Source organism: Erpetoichthys calabaricus, chromosome 8 (genome assembly GCF_900747795.2).
Source record: "Erpetoichthys calabaricus chromosome 8, fErpCal1.3, whole genome shotgun sequence".
Classification (NCBI taxonomy): Eukaryota; Metazoa; Chordata; class Cladistia; order Polypteriformes; family Polypteridae; genus Erpetoichthys; species Erpetoichthys calabaricus.
Window position 1 is genome coordinate 13,061,883 of NC_041401.2, and position 18,851 is coordinate 13,080,733.

The following is an 18,851-nucleotide window of genomic DNA, read 5'->3' on the forward strand; positions in this document are numbered from 1 at the left end:
CTCTGGTTTTGTTTTAATTCTCTCCTTTACTACTACCTCCAGGGGGTCCAGAGTGCATCTTTTAACACTGGTAGTCTTCAGCCAACCTGACAGACCTCAAGAGGATCAGCAGAGGTGAATGGAATGAAAATCTCCAAAATCCAGGTGTGTAAAGCTTGTTGCATCAGATCAAAGAAGACTCCAGGCCATCATTGCTACCAAAGCTGTTTGAACAAAGCACTGAGCAAAGGATCTTTATGTCAATGTGATATTTCAGTTTTTTTATTTTTAATACATTTGAAAAAAATGTATATCTTTTTTTTTTTTGCGTTGTCTTTCTGGTGTAATGAGTGTTGCTTAATAAGGGAAAAAATTAATTTAAATGGTTTAAGCATGAGGCTGTAACATAAACTGTAAAAAGTGAAAGAGACTGAATATTTTCTGATTACACTGAATATAAAAGACTTTTTAACTAACCTTCAGATTTCTTGTTTTGTATTTTATCTGTGTTTACATTTCCTCCATATGGATTGGTAATACTAAATAGGCCGTAGTGTATGGTTGGAGTATGTGTGTGTGTTTGCGATGGACTGGCGTCCTGTCCAGGGTTTTCTCCTGCCTTGCGCCTTATGATAAAATGTTCAGGACTAAGCGGGTTAGAAAATGATTAACTGACACCTCAAATAGAATCTTATATTGATAGGACAAGGGAGAATAATTATATATGTGTGGCTAAATGCAAGTGAAATCTACATGCAAATAAACTATAGCCAAAAAAATCTGTCTGCATAATCATTTAAAGCAGTGATGTGCTGATTATTGATTGTTTGTGCTGTGCACTACACTGTGTCACAGTGAAAGAAGTAAACACTTAGGTCATCTTTTTGGCTAATTACTAAAACATGTTTTATGTAAATTGATTTTTTCAGAAGTTGCCTTGGGCAAAAGCATCTGCTGAATAAGGACTAATAAAAGTAAGTAGCATAATGAGATATTTTCAGATTTTTGCTTTTAATTATTGTAGTAATAATGACTTTTAAAACAAGTGTTTATTGTTAAAGAATACTGGTATTTTATTCAAAAACATATTGCATTACATCACTTGTACATTATGTGTCAAATTAAATATTAACGATAGAAAGCTGTCGAGGGAAAGCTAGAAGTGTGTTCTCATTGCAGAGAGGCTTTTGATATGTAGAACGCTCATATCTTCATAAATAGCAGGAATTTGCAATTGCCCACTCAACATTTGACCCTTGCTGTTTAGACTGCGGGATACATGGAGCCACATCAGTGAGATACTACAGCCTAAATAGGACATCCATTCATCAATCCATTTTCTAACCCAATGATTATATACACTGTTCCCTAAAGCACCACAGAACATTATGTGTTTTTTTTTGTTGCTGGTGTGTTCATGATAAAAGTAATAGACTACAAAAATACAGATAAACATGGCAAACTTACAATCTAGGAGGGTTCAAGTGAATCCATATATACAGTATAAGCTGATGGGAGCAATGGAAAGACTTCAGAATCATTGGTGTAAACCAAAAGTATAGATATTAAAATATTCTTTTTTGAATAAAATGTATTTAGCTAATCTAACCCTTTATTTATAATAAACATATGTTACCTAAACAATAACGGTGAATGCAGTATGCTGATGTAATAAGTGTAAATTTAGGTATCAGCAATGGAGTTGTTTTGGAGAAATTAGGTTTGTTCTGCTTCTTAAGTGACAGGTTGAGTACCAGGAAGCGCATAGGCAAATCAGGGGATCAGTCTGCCATTCCGATTTGTAAAGGAGCATTTGTGGCATTGAGGGAAACATTTATAATGGCTGTAGAAGGAGTAGTATGCTCTATGGGTGTAAAACTTGGCCAATGAATGTGCAATATGAAGTAAAGATGGAAAGAACGGAGATGAGAATGATCAAATGAATATGTGGAATGTTAGGGAATGAGAGAAAGACAAATGAGAAGTTAAGGGAAACAGTTGGGGTGAGGTGATAGATGTTGTGCTGAGAAAAAGGAGACTGGGGCCATGTTCCATACTGTACTTGACATTTTTATTTAAAAGCTGCGTTATTAAACCAAAACATACTCCGTCAATATTAGTGTTTTCACATTGTTCATGAAAGTATCCCTGTTCACACTAAAAGGACTGAAACTGATTATGATGTAGACGTTCACTTACACCAGGCATGCCTGCTTTGAGCAGAAAAAGGTGTGGTAATGCTACCAACCACAGAATTTATCACAACACTGTAGTGACAGGTAAACTGTTTGCCTTTTTCACAGGTGTGCAGCATTCAAACATTACAAAATGCCATTTACATGCATTCAGATAAGCAATACAACAAGGAAAACAGCTCTCCTGTATCCACTAGGTTAGAATGTGTCAAAAACAGAGACTAATGTCTGTGTATCAAAACAAAACCATAGTAGTGTGGACTGTGCCTAAGATGGTTTAGGTACATGTGAATCTAAAGGCAGAGGATGAAGACCCAGAGGGAGTCTGAAGACTTCAAACAAATGAGACTTACCCCAAATGATTCTTAGGATTGTTGAGATTAAAAGAAAAGGATTTTCTTGGTGGGTTGGATGATCAGCTAACCTTGGTAAACCTGGAAAACGGCTGTGAAATTGGAGATAATAACATAGATTCAATGAAAGTATTAAAGTAAATATTGCTTTAACAATTGCTATAAACAGTTACATAGAATTTGTCTTGGTGATTCTTATTAATATAAACAATAAAAATACCCAATGCAAGCATAGCAGTGATCATCATTACCCAACAGCACTCCAACAACCAATTTACCTTAAACACAATTAAACACATTCATCAAAAAATGTACTGTAGATAAATCTTAAGAGCAGGAAGCTAAGTTTATGAACCTCATATCTTGTTGATAAGTACTTTTCTGAAATCTAATAGTCCTGATCTTGATGACCCCGAACTGTTTACCAGACAGTCGTAGAGTGAACAGTGGGTGCAACCAGGCCATTATTATATAAAAGTGAAAAAGACTGTTTGCCACATTAAAGCCCAGCAACAATTTTGTAAGAGACAATCTTGAAAAGTTAATATTAAAATTTACATAAGTATAAAATATTAATTTCATAAAGTTGTATATATGAGTCTCTGCTCAAGCTGCTGCCCCTGCGACCTGACCTCGGATAAGCGGAAGAGGATGGATGGATGGATGGATGGATGGATATATGAGGTGTTTGGGGTACTGCAGAGGACTGGCTTAAATGTATTATTTCAGATGCTATTCAGTTCCAGACAGGTTTCTTCTGATTCAATCAGATGATAGAGTGGAAAAGGCAGGAGGGGGACTGGAGATTTGTGAATGACCAATGGTAAAAAAGCAAGTACATTGCAATTGAAATTATCCAGACATTGAAACACTGACTAAATGTATCCATATTACCACATAGGGAGATAAGTTACATTGTCCATATTAATTTTTTTTTCTTTTTTTTACTACAGCAACATAAATGATTCACTCTGTTACCAACACTCTATTGATGAATCATTCTGACCTTAGAATGCTGGTGACTTTAACCAGGGTAACTTTAAAAGGAACACACTTCTGTTAGCATGTACCATTTATGGACACAATACGTTGGAACTGCACTATTCACATGTTAAAACCTTTAAATTTAAACCTGTGGTACAACTGGACAGATATGAACATATCCTATTGTCACCTAGAAGTTTTCAGCAGCAACTCTCGTTTTATCTAAGCCAGGAGTACTTATGTGTGTTGGGGGGTTGTGGTTTATTAAAATATTTATATTTCTGTTGAGCTTCTGTAAAGTTTTAAATACCAAAGAAAGTAAAATAAAGTATCTATCAATCTATCTGTCTATCTGTCTGTCTGTCTGTCTAATTAATTGAAGATTTTTATCCCCAGTAAGCAAACATGTAATGAAACATTCCCAGTTAGTTCTCTATAATGTATGTATTAAAGGGGTCAGTTAGCTAGAAAATGAACTGTTGGACAGATTGCATTGTTTTCTGGTAAATAATAAGGTATGAAGTGGTATAAAATTTTCTGGCCCACTAATGCACAAGCCCACACTCAACTGATGCCAATTTACAATCAATTCAATTCAGTTTATTTTTGTTTAGTGCTTTTCACTGTGTGCAGGTGCAGAGTGGCTTTGCAAGTTCTCAGGTATAATGCAACTTTATTTACTATTACAATTTAATAAATAGAGAATTATGATACCTTTAGTTATGAGCTAAGTACAGGTACCCTCTTAAAAATATTGGCTGTGTAATGGCACTTGATTTGTGTGGTTCCTCGTAGAACCGTTGCTTCACAAAGAACCATTTTATTTTGGGACAGGTTCTTCACATAGGAGATTGGGTCTTTGGGCTTTCAAAAGCTTCCTAATATTTGGACAAAACAGAAATCTTAAATGTGTAGTAGGTGACCTAGCAGGATACTAATAAATCAAGAAAACCAGAATTTAACTCATGATATTGTATGCTGCAAGAGTCCTTTAAAAATCATGAATGCTTTGGTATTTCACAAACCTGTTATCATCTGTTCATGGCTATTGTTGCTACCTGTTGAGGGTCTAAATAAAAAACTGATCTTTCTAGAGCCTTCTTTAGATGGTTCTTTTGGGAAACCAAGGGTGCTTGACTCTGATCCTGGATGTCCTCATTGTCTGAAAGTTTTCTTTCCAACTGTTTTCTTAATTAGTGACTGTTATTTTGCTGCTAATTAACTTCTTTTAATTGATTTGCTATATGAGACTCAGACCCTTTAAATTAGGGGTGAGCAACGTCGGTCCTGGAGGCCTGCAATGAGTTCAGGTTTTTGTTCAGGCCCAATTACTTCATGACAAGTCATTTATTGCTGATGAAGCATATATTGCTCAAGTGACATTTTTCTGCTTTATTTTAGTTGTCTCGCTTATTAAGATTCTGCAACCTTAATTGCTTGTTTTAATCTTAAATAGCTGCATTCCCTGTTTTGAACTGCTTCTTATTAGCAATAAGATGCAAATGACAAAGGAACCAGCAGTTCTCCATCTAGCTCATTTCCATTTACACCTGTATATATTCATTGGACACTATCTGGTTTAATAAAGTACTGAGAAGAACATTGAAAAGAAAGTGAAGAATGGAAAATTACTTGTTCGTTTTACGCTTCAAATCATTCATAAGATTTCATTAGAAAGGGGGAAAAAAATCCACGATTTAAGAATGACCTGACATTGCAGAGTTAAAACACTAACAAGCCATGAAATTAAATGTCTGCTATTGACAAGAATTGTTTTCTGATTCAGCAACTGGATTGGAACAAAAACTTGCAGCCACTGCAGCCGTCCACAACCAACACTGATCACCCTTGTCTTATAGCATCTCTCTGAAGAACCACTTCTTGCACCTGTATTTTTAACATTTTAATAGTTCTACTAGTGACTAGTGGTTGGATGGTTGGGAGACAGAATCAGAGAGGCAAGATTGCGTTAGTTTTTAACCAGATTGTTTAATGGAATCTTGTAAAGTGAGAGGACGCCTGAGGAGTGGAGAAGAAGTGTACTGGTGCCGATATTTAAGAATAAGGGGGATGTGCAGGACTGCAGTGACTACAGGGGAATAAAATTGATGAGCCACAGCATGAAGTTATGGGAAAGAGTAGTGGAAGCTAGGTTAAGAAGTGAGGTGATGATTAGTGAGCAGCAGTATGGTTTCATGCCAAGAAAGAGCACCACAGATGCAATGTTTGCTCTGAGGATGTTGATGGAGAAGAGTGGAGGAAGATGCACACATGTAGATTACATCCTATGCAGAAGAGTTGATCTGAAGGAGACTGAAGACTGCAAAGTGGTGGCAGGGGAAAGTTTAGTTAAGTAGCATAGGATGGTGGTCTGTAGGATGACGTTGGAGATCAAGAAGAGGAAGAGAGTGAGGGCAGAGCCAAGGATCAAATGGTGGAAGTTGAAAAAGGAAGACTGCAAGGTTTAGTTTAGGGAGGAGGTGAGACAGGCACTCGGTGGTAGTGAAGAGTAACCAGACAGCTGGGAAATTACAGTGGATGTAGTAAGGGTGACAGCAAGAAGGGTGCTTGGCGTGACATCTGGAAAGAGGAAGGAGGAAAAGGAAACCTGGTGGTGGAATGAGGAAATACATGAGAGTATACAGAGGAAGAGGATGGCAAAGAAGAAGTGGGATAGTCAGAGAGATGCAGAAAGTAGACAAGAGTACAAGGAGGTAAGGCACAAGGTGAAGAGAGAGGTGGCGAAGGCTAAAGGAAAGGCGTATGATGAGTTGTATGAGAGGCTGGACACTAAGGAGGGAGAAAAGAACCTGTACCAATTGGTTAAACAGAGAGACCGAGCTGGGAAAGATGTGCAGCAGGTTAGGGTGATAAAGGATAAAGATGGAAACGTACTCAAAAGCAAGGAGAGTGTGTTGAGCAGATGGAAAGAGTACTTTGAGAGGCTGATGAATGAAGAGAATGAGAGAGAGAAGAGGTTGGATGATGTGGAGATAGTGAATCAGGAAGTGAAACAGATTAGCAAGGAGGAAGTAAGGACAGCTATGAAAAGGATGAAAAATGGAAAGGCCGTTGGTCCAGATGACATACTTATGGAAGCATGGAGGTGTTTAGGAGAGATGGCAGTGGAGTTTTTAACCAGATTGTTTAATGGAATCTTGTAAAGTGAGAGGACGCCTGAGGAGTGGAGAAGAAGTGTACTGGTGCCGATATTTAAGAATAAGGGGGATGTGCAGGACTGCAGTAACTACAGGGGAATAAAATTGATGAGCCACAGCATGAAGTTATGGGAAAGAGTAGTGGAAGCTAGGTTAAGAAGTGAGGTGATGATTAGTGAGCAGCAGTATGGTTTCATGCCAAGAAAGAGCACCACAGATGCAATGTTTGCTCTGAGGATGTTGATGGAGAAGTTTAGAGAAGGCCAGAAGGAGTTGCATTGCGTCTTTGTGGGCCTGGAGAAAGCATATGACAGGGTGCCTCGAGAGGAGCTGTGGTATTGTATAAGGAAGTCGGGAGTGGCAGAGAAGTACATAAGAGTTGTACAGGATATGTACGAGGGAAGTGTGACAGTGGTGAGGTCTGCGGTAGGAGCGGCGAATGTATTCAATGTGGAGTTTGGATTACATCAGGGATCTGCTCTGAGCCCTTTCTTATTTGCAATGGTGATGGACAGGTTGACAGATGAGATTAGACAGGAGTCCCCGTGGACTATGATGTTTGCTGATGACATTGTGATCTGTAGCGATAGTAGGCAGCAGGTTGAGGAGACCCTGGAAATGTGGAGATATGCTCTAGAGAGGAGAGGAAGGAAGGTCCGTAGGAACAAGACGTAATTCATGTGTGTGAATGAGAAGAAGGTCAGTGGAATGGTGAGGATGCAGGGAGTAGAGTTTAAATACTTGGGATCAACAGTACAGAGTAATGGGGATTGTGGAAGAGAGGTTAAAAAGAGAGTGCAGGCAGGGTGGAATGGGTGGAGAAGAGTGTCAGGAGTAATTAGTGACAGACGGGTATCAGCAAGAGTGAAAGGGAAGGTCTGCAGGATGGTAGTAAGACCAGCTATGTTATATGGGTTGAAGACGGTGGCACTAACCAGAAAGCAGGAGACAGATCTTGCGGTGGAAAAGTTAAAGATGCTAAGATTGGCATTGGGTGTGACGAGGATGGATAGGATTAGAAATTAGTACATTAGAGGGTCAGCTCAAGTTGGATGGTTGGGTAGACAAAGTCAAGAGAGGCGAGATTGCTTTGGTTTGGACATGTGCAGAGGAGAGATGGTAGGTATATTGGGAGAAGGATGCTAAGGATAGAGCTGCCAGGAAAGAGGAAAAGAGGAAGGTCTAAGCTAAGGTTTATGGATGTGGTGAGAGAGGACATGCAGGTGATGGGTGTAACAGAACAAGATGCAGAGGACAGAAAGATATGGAAGAAGATGATCTGCTGTGGCAACCCCTAACGGGAGCACCCGAAAGAAGAAGAAGAAGAAATAAAATGAAATATGCATAAAATAATAAATAATAAGGTTTAACATCATAAAATGGGATCGCTGATATGTGCAGTGTTATTCTGCATTCCATTTGAATTGGGGAGTCGAAATTTTCGAGTTCCTAGTTGGAATTTTCAACTAGAACATCCCCTTAAGTCAGATTTCCAACTGCGAATTTTAGTGAAAGCTGTAATATTATATACACTTCATTAGCACTTCTGTCTGTTTGTGTCTCATTAAATCAGACATACACACAGCACTGTTCAACTTCTATCCACGGTTATGTTGCTGCAGTGTTTGGATGTGCAAAATATTGCATAATGTGTTGTTATCAACTGCTAGTTATTCCAATGGAGCAATCATAACAAAGGTTTTCCTGGACATGTCCATACTGGTTTTCTGAATATTTTACTGGAACTTGGTCAACTTCAGTGCGACATCATTCCCAGCTCTGACATCTGACTTCAGGAGTAAATGGAATGTACCAAAAGTGCTGCTGCCTCGCAACAAAGAGATTTGGGTTTGATACCCCAGTCCTCTTTGTATGGAGTTTATACGTTCTCCACATGTTCATGTGGGTTTCCTCCCACAGTCCAAAGACATGCAGCTTAAATGAAATGGCAAGGCTAAATTGGTCCTACTGTTTGTGGGTGTATGTGTGTTTTCACCCTGCGTTGGACTGGTGGCCTGTCCAGGGATCGCTCCTACCTTTCACCATACACTTGCTGAAACTGGCTTCAGCGTCACCATATACCTGCTCAGGATAAAGCAGGTTTAAAAAGTGGATGGATGGGATTGCTGATATAGAAGAAAAAGTCTGAATTAGTGTTAGCTGTCCTAAATTGAGAGGTTCATAAGAAATGTAATGATTAACTTCATGAGATAAAAATACATAATAAAGAAGAATAGTTGTGCCAGATATTTCAAAAATTACAAATATCTGATTCAACTTAAATGTTTAAGGTCTAACTATTCTTGATTGTAACAGAAATTTGTTATTTTTCACCTTCTGATTGAGGTCCATAGAGGGCTAGACCCTTAGTAAAGGATCAAAAATAGCATATTTGTAATCACTGACCTTGAAATAGTCTAAAACGATACGCCACATGCTTATGTTTGAAATTTTAAACTTTCTGGGAGTGACTCTTAGAGGGCTAGGGCCACCAATAGAAAATCAAATATTAAAAATATCATATTGTTGCTCATCCGCCTTCAAATAGCATAAAACAATACTCCACAAGCTTATGTATGAAATTTGTCATTTGTAGCTTTATGTAAGTGACTCTTAGAGGGCTAGGACCACCAATAAAGAATCAAATATCAAAAATATGATTATATTCATGATCATCAACCTCCAAATAGCATTAAATGATACTCCACAATTAGTATTATTGATCCCTGTTTATTGGAAGCTTTGTCAAAATGAGTAAATTTGACCCTTATATCCCATTAGAACCCCTGGAGTCAGTTGATGTGGCATGCACAACTTCAAGTCCTCCTGATTGTTTTTGCTGAAGACATCTATTGGTTTACTCTTTATCATAAGAGTGTAATTTGCTGCACAAATTTTGGTCCAAAAATGGCCTAAACTTGGGGGGTTTTTGCTTCTTGTGGGCCAAAAATAGGGGCATTGCCAAAAACCTCAAAGGGTTTCATAAGTATAACAACAAAGGAAATTTGAAAAATTAGAGGACACCATTCAATCCATCAAGCCTATTTGTTTAGCTAATAGCTAAGCTGTCCCATTATCTCACCCATGCAGGTTCTTCTTAAAGGTTGTCAAGGTTTTTTTCTTCAACTCCATGTCTCAGTAGATTGTTCCATACTTCCACAACTCTTTGCGTAAACATTAAGACAAGTCAAACAATATATCATATGTGGGGGTTTTTTCATACTGGTAAGTCAGGAGGTGCCAGACAAAAAACTGTTGATTTTAAAGCATTCATAAATAATTATTATGAACACATAAGACCATGACATATGTAAGCAAGTAAATTAAAACTAAATGATGTTGAAAATTAATATACAATCTTTTATGCTTATATTTAGGAAAGTAATAAGCATTGTTGCAGGGCCAAATTAAGACTCTATGGTGCCCCTGGGTATTTCCACCACCGGTGCTCAATACACAAACACGAGGAGATGCATCAAACGCAATATACTAAAAGCCAAAATGTATTTAACAAGCCAACATTAAAAGCAAACTAACATCAACGGACAGATGTTTGTGGCCTGTATCCATTTAACACCAAATCAAGGCGCATTGGAATGAGCTGCTTTTAGAATCTGTGCAATCAATCGTAATTGTTAATCATTTGTGAATCACAGTCTTGCCAATCTTTCCAACATACTCTCAATTTACAAAATTGGCAGAGCACAGCATATGCTTACTTTCTTTCAAATTATTATTTTTGACTTTTTAAACACATGCCTTTAAGTGGCTTTATCCAGTTCTTTTTGCCCTAAAAAACTGATACAAAGTATGGCTTAGGTACATCCCTTGTAATCTTCTCATCATATATATAAAAGCCAAACACCTGATTCATTCATCACGAGATCTCCCAAACCATGAGGACTTTAAATTTGGAATGTAGGTTACCCTTGGCCCATAGGTGCTCGCTAAGAAACGGTTTTAAAAATTTTGTGGTCCAAGTGCGAAATTTCTTATAGTTTTTTTAGACCCTTTGTATGTCTGTCCGCTTTTCACGAGAGAACTACTTAACAGATTTAGATCGTGCTTTTTTCTAGAATTTGCTTGAACATTCCGTTGATTTTGCGACTTTCTCATCGCGCTAAGTATCATAGTTCGCTTGCGGTACCAATTTATTACCGTTTAGTTAGCGAACGAGAGAACTACTTAACGGATTTAGATCTTTTTTTCTGTAATTTGCTTGAACGTTCCGGTTGATTTTGCTACTTCTCTCATTGCACTAAAAATCATAGTTCACTTGCAGGAGTGCTATATCTGCACTAATCCAAGACAGAGGCAGCGGGCCAAGGGGAGGACGAAGCGTGACGTCAGGAGTGGGGAGCCGGGCGGGGTCCTCGTCACTGTCCTGTTTCACTAATACGCAGACGTAGCCACGGGGGGTGGCTAGTTACAGTATATGTGTTAAAGAATGCAGCTGGTTTGGACATGTGCAGAGGAGAGATGCTGAGTATATTGAGAGAAGGATGCTAAGGATAGAGCTGCCAGATAAGTGTAAAAGAGGAAGGCCTAAGAGAAGGTTTATGGATGTGGTGAGAGAGGACATGCAGGTGATGGGGGTAACATAACAAGATACACAGGACAGAAAGATATGGAAGAAGATGATCCGCTGTGGCGACACCTAACTGGAGAAGCTGAAAGAAGAAGAAGAAGTGTGGGGTGGTAGTTAAGGCTTTGGACTTCACACAGTGAAGTGGTGGGTTCAAATCCTGCCATCGATGCTGTGTGACCATGAGCTAGTCAATTCAACTGCCTTGGAAAAGCTGGGCAAAAGAAAAAAATGAAGCCAGTTGTATCTCTCAAATGTTGTCAGTCAGCTTGGATAAAGGCGTTAGTCAAATGTGAACAAAATACTGAACAAGAAATGTAGGCATTACAATTCTTACAGTTCGCAATATAGCAAATCAAAAGAATAAAGCAAAGCACAATTCTTTTAAACTATCTGTGCAAAAGCAAGGAAAAATTCTGTATAAATGTGAACAGAGTGCACAAGAAGGACACAGAAAATGATGCAAAGGACCTCACTGCTTCTTTCTAATATTAAGGCTCAGTAACTGGTCCCTATGATATGGAAGATATACAGAAATGTTCTTAGGTTTCTGCTGCCAATGATCAGATTTGAGCCTTGGCTCCCTCATCATCAAACTCATTAATGCATGGCCTCTTCCTTCTCAGTAATTGTTCTGCTCCTACTCATAACTTTATAGCTTTTCCCCCTCAGACCTGGCCAAACTAAAACTTCATGCCTGATAATGTGAAATCCTAATGGTAGTGAGAATTCATCTTTCTAAAATAAATTCTAGTGATTTTAGGCAGATCATGTAATAACGCCTCATACCATGTTCATATCTTTTTTTAAGAACACCAATTAATCCAGTGGTTCTCCAACTTTTATTGCTTTTTTTTATTGTTGTTGTCAACAAACTAAGTGGTCTGCATAATTAGAAATAGACATGTTTCTTCAATGGGATACTAGTATTGTACATAACATATTTACCTGGTAAGGACATTAGCATTTGTTTAGTCAGTCAGTCATTTTCCAACCCGCTATATCCTAACACAGGGTCACGGGGGTCTGCTGGAGCCAATCCCAGCCAGCGCAGGGCACAGGGTAGGAACAAATCCCAGCCCACCGCAGGGCACACACACACACACACATCCACACACCAAGCACACACTAGGGACAATTTAGGATCGGCAATGCACCAAACCTGTCTGTGGACTGTGGGAGGAAACTGGAGCACCCAGAGGAAACCCACGCAGACACGGGGAGAACATGCAAAGTCCATGCAGGGAGGACGCGGGCAGCGAACCCAGGTCTCCTAACTACGAGGCAACAGCACTACCACTGCGCCATCGTGCCGCCCATAGCATTTGTTTAATAATTCTTAAATCAGTTTTTCATTAAAAAAATTACCAGTGAAGAAGACAACTAAACTAAGAGAAACTGGAACACTTTTTTCACAGTTGGTAACAAAAGCATCCAGTTTGATTTATTAATTATTAAAAATGCCCCCAATAATTTAATTGAACAGTCTTCTAAATAAAATTGCTAGTATTTCAAAATTAATAAACAGCTTCGTTAGTGAGTTTTCTGATAACGTCCAGAGGAGATGAATTTGTACAGTCAAGGAAAAAGTGAGTGACGTCACAAAGAAATGCTAATTACTGTTCATAAGATGTGCCCAGAAACGTGACCTAATTTGACTATTTGTTAATTGATAAACACCGAATGAGTCAATGAATAGTTACTGTGCTTAACAACTTGGCTGAAGGGTTTTTTTTTTTTGTTTGTTTGTTTTTTTGCAGTCAGTATTCCACATGAGAGACTATGAGGGTTTTCCAACCTGAATGGAGTTTGACAAAACAAAAAAAAAAAAAGAAAACAAAGAAGACTGTTTGCGCTCCCAGTTTCATTATAGACATTGTATGCTATTTTAAGCCGGAAAAAAAAATGTGAGAAAACACGCGAAGAGAGGGACACTTGCAAACAGTTGAGTAACCGCTGCGCAGTTTAAGACTTGTGATCACACATGATTTGAAATTGTTTGTACCCATGGCATTTTTAATTTTTGATCAACACGAGATGCTCACGAGGCATCATAAAACGTTCTAATAAACCGATTAGAAACTTAAAGAAGGATTACACGCCTTTACATATACATTCCAAAGTGGTTCTTCAGAGCAATGCCATAGGTAAATCATTTTGATTACCAACATAGACATACACATGAACATTCCAGAAAGAACTTTTATATATTTAGGATGATAAGAGGCTCCATAAATATATGAATAGCTGATAACAAATTAGCAATCGGCTGCTGATTTTAAAAAGAATCTTAATTCATATAATAATTCAGGCTAAGTTCACGTTTTTTTGATATGTGAGTATAGGTCACCAAAAAAACATTTCTGTTTTGTTCACATATTAGGAGTTTTTTTTTTTCCCCAAAGTCCCCCAAGCCCACACACACCCTCCCAAAAAAAAATTCCCAGAATGAAATGCCTCTTTGCCAGTCCTTGGTACTAGAAGGAACCATAACGTCCTGCTGATGAACGGCGTTTATCTGTCATTACTTGTATTATATCTATCTATCTATCTATCTATCTATCTATCTATCTATCTATCTATCTATCTATCTATCTATCTATCTATCTATCTATCTATCTGTCTGTCTGTCTGTCTGTCTGTCTGTCTGTCTGTCTGTCTGTCTGTCTGTCTGTCTGTCTGTCTGTCAGACAACTGATCTATCATTATTTGTATTAATAATAATACATTTTATTTATTTGTAGGCGCCTTTCTAAACACTCGAGGACACCGAACAATAGACAAAACACAGATTATAAACAAAAGTAAAATATAGAAGTTAAAATCAGACAGAGCAATTGTAATCAAAGAGAAAAAGCAGTCTTAAACAAATGAGTTTTAAAGTTTAGATTTGAAAAGTGAAAATGATTCAATATTTCTAAGCTCAGATGGTAGTGAGTTCCAAAGCTGGGGAGCAGAGCAACTGAATGCTCTGCTCCCCATAGTGGTAAGACGGACGAAGGGGACAGTCAAGTGGATGGAGGAAGAGGATCTAAGGGTACGGGAGGTAATGGCAACATGGAGGAGGTCAGACAGATATGGAGGGGCAAAGTTGTGGATAGCCTTAAAAGTTAGTAGGAGAATTTTGAATTGAATTCGGAACTGAACTGGAAGCCAGTGAAGCTGCTACAAGACGGGTGTGATATGGTGAACAGAGAGGGTTCTGGTAATGATGTGGGCAGCTGAATTCCGGACCAGTTGAAGCTTATAAAGAGATATGCGAGAAAGACCAAAGAAACGGGAATTGCAATAAGAGAAGTGAAAAGGCTATGAACAAGGATAGCAGTGGTGTGGGGAGTGAGGGAGGGGCGAATACGATTAATGTTACGCAAGTGGAAATATGCAGACCGGGAGATGTTATTGATGTGGGACTCAAAGGATAAAGTACTGTCAAGGATGACACCCAGACTCTTATCCTGTGGAGAAGGGGAGACAAAGGATTTATCAATAACAAATGAAAAGTGATCAGTTTTGGATAATGTTGATTTTGTACCAATGAGGAGAACCTCAGTTTTGTCACTATTTAATTTAAGAAAATGTGAAGAAAACCAGGATTTGATTTCTGCTATACAGTCAATAAGTGAGGAGGGTGGAAAGGAAGCAGGAGGTTTGCTAGTGAGATAGAGCTGTGTGTCATCAGCATAACAGTGGAAGCTAATGTTATGTTTACGAAAGATATTGGCAAGGGGAAGGAGGTAAATAATGAAAAGGAGGGGCCCAAAGACAGAGCCCACCTGAAGTAACAGCGGTGGGCTGGGATGTGAAAGTTTTAAGCTGAACAAACTGAGTGCGGCCTGAGAGGTAGGATCTGAACCAATCTAGTGGAGTGTGGGTAATGCCAATCGAAGATAATCTATTGAGAAGAGTAGGCTGCATTCAGATCAAGGAGGATGAGAATGGTAATTAAACCAGAATCAGCTGCCATAAGGAGGTCATTAGTAATTTTTATAAGTGCCGTTTCTATACTGTGGAGGGGACGAAAACCAGACTGGAACTGTTCATACAGATTATTTTGAGATAAATGAGAATGAAGTTGAATAGCCACTATTTTTTCATGAATTTTGGAAATGAAGGGTAGATTAGAAATAGGACAACAATTGCTGAAATTAGTCGGATCGGCACCAGGTTTTTTCAGTATTGGTGTTATTGAAGTAGTTTTAAAAGATACAATACAATACAGTTTATTTTTGTATAGCCCAAAATCACACAGGAAGTGCCGCAATGGGCTTTAACAGTCCCTGCCTTTTGACAGCCCCCCAGCCTTGACTCTCTAAGAAGACAAGGAAAAACTCCCAAAAAAAAACCTTGTAAGAAAAAATGGAAGAAACCTTGGGAAAGGCAGTTCAAAGAGAGACCCCTTTCCAGGTAGGTTGGGCGTGCAGTAGGTGTCAAAAGAAGGGGGTCAATACAATACAATACACAAAACAGAACAAATCCTCAATACAGTATAAAAAAGTTTTTTTTTAGAAGTAAAAAATAATAAAAAATTTAGAAGTATGGAGCAGAATTTAACAATAGATGATATCACATAATAAGATTTGGATATTTTTAGAGTCCTGGAGACCTCATCCATCAAGCTGCCTCCCCCATTTGGCCATTCCACGGGTGAAACAGTGCTGGGCCAGCCAATCCGATGAAAGGACCCCTCTTTCCCACGATTCCTGCGATTCTCCATCAGGGCTGACTTTACCTTAGGCAGGCAAAACAACTTGGCAGGTGGGCCGTGGCACCAAGTGCCACATTTGAGTACCAAGAAGAGAAACAGACAAGGTGAGGGTTAGTATCCAATTATAACTATCATTTTACTTATGTTTTAGTGCTAATGACTAACAGAGATGCAGTTTGTACAGTTAATCAGCAGCTCTAGTCAGGATATGCTAAACTGAAGTAGTGAGTCTTCAGCTGGGATTTAAAAGCTGAGACCGAAGGGGCATCCCTTATAGTAGCAGGCAGACCATTCCACAGTTTAGGGGCCCTGAAACTAAAAGTCGACCTCCCACTGTTATTTTATTAATCCTTGGAACCATAAGCAGACTGGCATCTTGAGATCTTAATGTGCGCTCTGGTTTGTAAGTCATGATAAGTTCAGACAAGTAAGCCGGACCTTGGCCATTTAATGCTTTATACTGTATGTTAAAAGGAGGATTTTGAAATCTGCCCTAAACTTAACTGGGAGCCAGTGTAAGGATTTAAGAACTGGAGTTATGTGTTCGTATTTTCTTGTTCTTGTAATAATTCTTGCAGCCACATTTTGGATTAACTGGAGGCTGTATAAAGAACAGTTTGAACATCCAGTGAAAACCGCATTGCAGTAGTCAATCCTACCAGAGATAAATGCATGAATTAATTTCTCAGAATCCTGTTTATTTGGAAGGAACAGTTGAAGGAACAGTACCAGTATTGAGAGAAGAGTGGATTATAGCAGAGATAAGAGGGACCAGAGAGAAGCTTTTACCAGAAATGTAGAGAGGGGGTCCAGTTGACAGGTGGATGGCTTAGACTTACAGACAAGATCTGAGATTATGTAGTGCCTTTCCTGTCAATTTGTCTTTCACTACTTTTATCATATAGTGCCTTTCCTATCTATCTATCTATCTATCTATCTATCTATCTATCTATCTATCTATCTATCTATCTATCTATCTATCTATCTATCTATCTATCTATCTATCTATCTATCTATCTATCTATGTCTTTCTACGGGTGACTCCAATATATTTGCATTGAATGTCTCGTTGCAAATTTGATTAGCTATGCATAATAAAGTAACGTATAATGTAAAGTGATTGTAATGAAGGTTGTTTAAAAATGTGGTGTTTCCAACGTTGACTAAAAATTGTACTCCTTCGCCTGATTCTTTAAGTTCAAAGTTAAATTCATATCATAAATTCTGTCCAGAAGCAGCCGACAGTAAGAAGTATATGTTTTATTGCCTTTCGTTTTATTGTGCTCAATTAAATAACGAGAAGTGTGTTTGAATAAATGGTGACTGTAATTTGAGATGTCGGCGAAAGGTTGCAGAGGTGTTGTCAAGAAAACAAATGGTTTTCCACTCATTGTAATCTGATTGGGACGAATGCAGGGTTTGAGAAACTAAAGGAATTATGTTCGAAGTATTAACTCTTCTGCCTGAGATGAGTTCGCTACAAATATGAAAGAGACATGTGAGTCTTGCATCAGCTGACATAAATATTATGAGCAATGTGGGGGAGAAAATGTCTTCACAGTGATTGAACGATTCGCTTGATTCTAGAAGCCTGGGGATTAGAAAAAGACACCCAGGCAGAGAAGTTCCCGACTTTGATCCCTAGTGATTGTAGATGCTAAATATTCTCGCTGAGTTGCAGACTTTAACAAATGTCAAGGCCGACTATTAATCAAATGTCCAGCCTCTTGAACTTCCTTATGAAGTTCATTTTAAATTGAATCCGCTTGACAATCAAAGGACGTGGAGTTCACAATCCTCACATCTTTAAAATATTTTACGATGTAGTCTCATTCCATATCAAAATCAGTTCGCTCAAATTATGAAAAGGTCCTTCAAGAAGGACTGCATGTGGTGTAGCTGCATGACTCTTAGGGGCTCAACTCTGTGTGGAGCTTCGATGTGTGTGTGTATTCGTGTATGTGAAATAAATGAACAGTAAAAGAAATATCAGTCAATCAGTTTATCAATTTTCCTGTTCCGTACCTCGATTGTGACGGTCGGAGTGTAGTCTGCTCTTTCAGGCATAAGAACCCCGCACGGCGTTTGCTTTTTTTCTGGTTTTATGCCGTTTTATCTGTAGTTTATTCCTTTCGATAACAGTGTTCATGTTTACACGCATTAGCATTAGTTTCCTGCTACCCCGTTATCAGAATAATCAGTTTAACTAACAGAGTTTAAGGCGCATTAATAATGTAATTTATTTAAAAAGCGTATCTATGTGTATTTATTTCTTTACTTAAGGGTATGTGTTGGTGTTTTTGTGGTCACAATTATGTGTGTGTGTGTGTTTTATGTTTTCTTTTAATGCACTCTTCATCAGAAACAAGTCGGTAAACAACAATACCTAATAATGAAAATGTTTGAGGTATAGGAGGTCAGAAGCGATTTTGGGTTGAAATTGCGAAAAACAAAGCTTCCGTGTAGCGTATGTCAAAGGACAACGATGAATATAAAAGCTTAATTAACTGTATCCAGCCTTTTATTTTCTTAACCTTTTATTCAGCACACGGTCAAGTGAAACTGAAGAAGTAATGGGTTTAAGGCAAGAACGTTTTTTTTTTTTTTTTTTTTTTTTTGCATTTTACAATACTTTTGGAGATACATGTGTGAATGTTTGTCGTATTGTAAAGTTATTGAGTTCAAACCCAGACGTTGTGAGTTCAGTACTCACCACTGAAGATGTGTGACATTGAGCATGTCACTTCACCTGTCCTGCGGTGGGCTGGCGCCCTGCCCGGGGTTTGTTCTATCCTTGCACCCTGTGCTGGCTGGGATTGGCTCCAGCAGGCCCCCGTGACCCTGTGTTAGGCTATAGCGGGTTCGACAATGACTGACTGACTGACTTCACCT